Below are 3,726 nucleotides of genomic sequence, written 5' to 3'. Positions count from 1 at the left end.
CTCAATAGTTAAATGACTTAATATAGTCAATACTTGATAAAAGTTTCTCATTTCAATTGACACATCTCATTATCAAGCCTACAATCACAGGTCATAATGAAATATTCCTCACATTTGTTTCTTGATTTGTTGCTCCTTCTCCGGAAGTGTGCGTATGTCTGCACGGAAGGTGAATGTTTCAGCATGAAATTCTTTGGGAACATTTGTTTCATCAAGTTGCAGGGCAGAAAAGCACGGCCTCCTGTTCACCAAGGACTCAGTGCAGCATTTGGTGACTCTGTTGCTCACCGGTGTCTTCTCATGCAACACACACAAGCGATTCAGGATTATGGCCAGCTAAAGAACAGGGAAGAAAACAGACAGTGGAAAGCAGTGCAGTTGAAGCTTTCTATGAACACGCTCCTTCTGGTACCAAAAGAAATGCCGTATGCACCAGCAACATGGAATCTGAAGTTGATTGAGACAGTGATTTATCTTTGGAATTAAACATGAGACACTTTACAAATTTCTTAAGTATATCTGCATGTAAGAATAACTTATTTGAAAAAATAATTGATGGAAATAATTTGAGATGATACATCCTTGATATGTTTTGCAGTGGGGAGGAAATAGACAAACTAACAAATTAAACAGAAACTCTGAAAAAAGTGAAAATTGAGCAAATGTCAGGATGGAATACTGAAAATTTATGAATTTTTAGAAACAAGATATCACCTTTGAGATCTTATCTAAATCCTAATTTTAATAGACTAATATAAGTAACCAATTTCTGATTGTTACTACTCTATCACACACATACATTAGTGTAACCCTCGCTCTGAAAGTCAGCTTTGCCAATGTATTTTCAAGCTCCTCACTATTAACTTAAAATACTCACATAATTTTCAGTACAGCATAGCCTGTCTGGCTCAGGGAGACTGCAGCACTTTGTTCCCACTCTCCCTAGGTTTCTTGCGGCCTCCACAAGGGTTGGAGTTGACACCTGTGGTGTTTTATGGGTGCAATGGACCAGGAGCCTTTAAAAGAAGAGTCCACTTGTTTTCAACTAGGCACTAAATTGTCCTTTCTAAGTAGATCAAGCAGAGAAAATTTAGCCATAGTCAATTCCAGTGTTCTCTTCCATTCACATTATCTTCATCTCTAGGGTGGTATTGTAATATCAGAGGAAGGTCTATTCTCAGCAACTAGTTAAAGATGGCTTTGAAAACAACCTCTATTATATAATCTTAGGAAAGAAAGTTACTTTATTATAATTCAGTGGCAATAATATTATGCTTCTTTCATATAATAAATTCTATAGAGATCTTAATATATATCAGTACTGTGATAAACTTGAAAGATAAGAGTTAAAAATAGAGGGAAATATACCTGCCTCAATAAAGATAATATAAGGACTAATTAAAAGAAGTAGTATGTGCAGTAAAATTGGCACATTATGTGATGTGTAATAATCATTTATAAAGAATCCCAGTCATTACTGGAAGGCAGTGTATGATTGTAATCTACTCAAGGGAAGAAACTATGTCTTGTTCAATGTTATTATACCTATTATACATAGAAGAATGCTAAATATCTGGTGTTTCCCAAAATGGACCATTGGAAATATAATGTTCATGTATGTATCTAAATCCATTTTGTTATATTTTTGTATTCAGCTGTTACATTACCTCTTGATCTACAACTATTTAAGGCCTATTGCTTTCTACTCTGTAAAATAACACTATGGTTTATTTGCTCATAAACTGTCCCTTAGCAGAGCATGGTGGCACACACCTGTAATCCCAGCACTAAGGAGGCTGAGGCAGGAGATTTGCTGCAAGTTAAAGGCCAGCCTGGACTACATAATGAGTTCAAAGCCAGCCTGCACTACAGATAAGACCCTGTCAATAAATAAATAAATTAATTAATTAAATTTAAAAATCATAAACTATTCGGGTCATCCCCAATTATACTATACCAAGATTTGGTATTACCCTTCTAGTCTATACACTCCCAGTCTGAAGACCAATTTTTTAGAACGCGCATAGATATGGCCCTTTCATCTCACCAACCATTTTATGTTGCCTCTCCAGACTTTCTTGATAACAAAGGATTAAAAATACATAATGTTTTAAAAATCATATGCCAGGTGACCCATACATTAAGTCTTAAATAATTACAAATTGATCATGAGAATATCTGCTAAAAAACAAAAATACTTATGCATTTTGGAATCCATACTCTCCAAGTTTCTCAAAAAGTTCACAGTTCTGTTGGACTAAATTCTTAGGCTCATCTATCAGAGGCTGAAGCTCATCAAACTGGAAGATAAAAGAACTGTGTTTCAGACACCAGTCAGTGCTGGAGAGAACGTGTGGAAAAGGGAGTTCTCCTATGTTGCTGACGGGCATGTAAACTAGTATAAGCACTATGGAAATCAGTATGGAGATTTGTCCATAAACTAAAAATATAGAGTCTGAAAAATAAAATGTATACACATTTCAGCAGTTGGATGTACTAATAAATGTCTGGAAACTAATGATCACTTCTGTGAGCACCTTTTGTTATTGTAGAGGCAATGGTAATTGTATTAATCCCATGATGTCTCAGTAAATTTAGTATTAAAATATTGACACAAGTTTTTCTTTTCTGGTGTATACTTTTTTTAATGGACTCTGTATAAAAATACCATCTGATTCAGGTACATCTCTCATGGGTATACTCCCAAAAGAAAAGGCACCACAGTGCAGTGATACGTGTATACCCATGTCAGTATACAGCAGTGCAATTCATGACACAAGCTCTGGAGACAGCTGAGATCACTTTCCAGAGATGAATGGATAAAGAAAATGTGGTATATGTATGCAATGGCATAGTATTCAGCCATAAAGAAGAATGAAACCCTATCATTTGCACAATAATGGATGGAACTTGAGACCATGATACCAAGTGAAATAAGTTAGACTCAGAAAGCTAAATATGGTATGTTTCTTTTTTAGGAGAAACCTAAAATATAAATAAGTAAATAAAATAAAGGAAAAGTGATGCAAGCTAGATAGCTGGCTTTGAAGATGGGGAAAATTAGGGGGAAGAGAGCAAAAAGGAAAAAAGGAATTGAAAATGATCAAGATATATTAAATGCATGAATCAATTCCCCAAACAAACATCACTATTTTATATTTTAAATGTAAACACAGATACAATGTTTAAAAAGAATTGTGTTTATAGTATTCCCTTTGAGAACCAGATGCATATCATCTTTGACCTCTTATGTATTTCTGCTCAAAATCACATGAGTATATCTTCAACACATGTGTCACATTACACCCAGATTGTCTTTTTATTTGGAGAGACTGCATAGTACAGTAGTTAAGAATCTTCAGGCTTTGCAGTTCAGTCTTACAGCCAGGCCATCTGACTCATTTTCTAGTTGTGCGTCTTCGCTTACCGTCCCCAAGCTTCAGAATCCTCATTTCTATAATAAAGGTGATGATATTGTTTACCTCACAGAACTCATAAACCAACTAAGTCGGTGACATTAAAGTTGCACCAGGTACACAGGAAAAGTTCAGTGAATGATGGTGCATTGCTGTTATTATTTTTATTATTGTGCCTGAACTCAGTTGAACTGAGTTGGAGCCTGAGTTCTCTCAGGTAATATATTTTTGCCTTCTGCATCAGCTGCACTGTGGCTCCTGGCATACAGCAGCTTCTTGGTAGAGAAAAGAATGACTTTCTTCAGGGGCT

General features: G+C 35.5%; 1 pseudogene; it reads right to left on the bottom strand.

Moving 5' to 3' along the window:
• Window positions 1-78: 78 nt before the first annotated feature.
• LOC102006759 overlaps window positions 79-3,726 on the bottom strand; it is a 14,540-nt pseudogene continuing 10,892 nt past the window's right edge.

This window comes from Chinchilla lanigera, unplaced genomic scaffold, assembly GCF_000276665.1.
Source record: "Chinchilla lanigera isolate Chin_1 unplaced genomic scaffold, ChiLan1.0 scaffold00011, whole genome shotgun sequence".
NCBI lineage: Eukaryota > Metazoa > Chordata > Mammalia > Rodentia > Chinchillidae > Chinchilla > Chinchilla lanigera.
The sequence above is the reverse complement of the archived record's forward strand: the minus strand, read 5'-3'. Positions and strand labels throughout refer to the sequence as shown.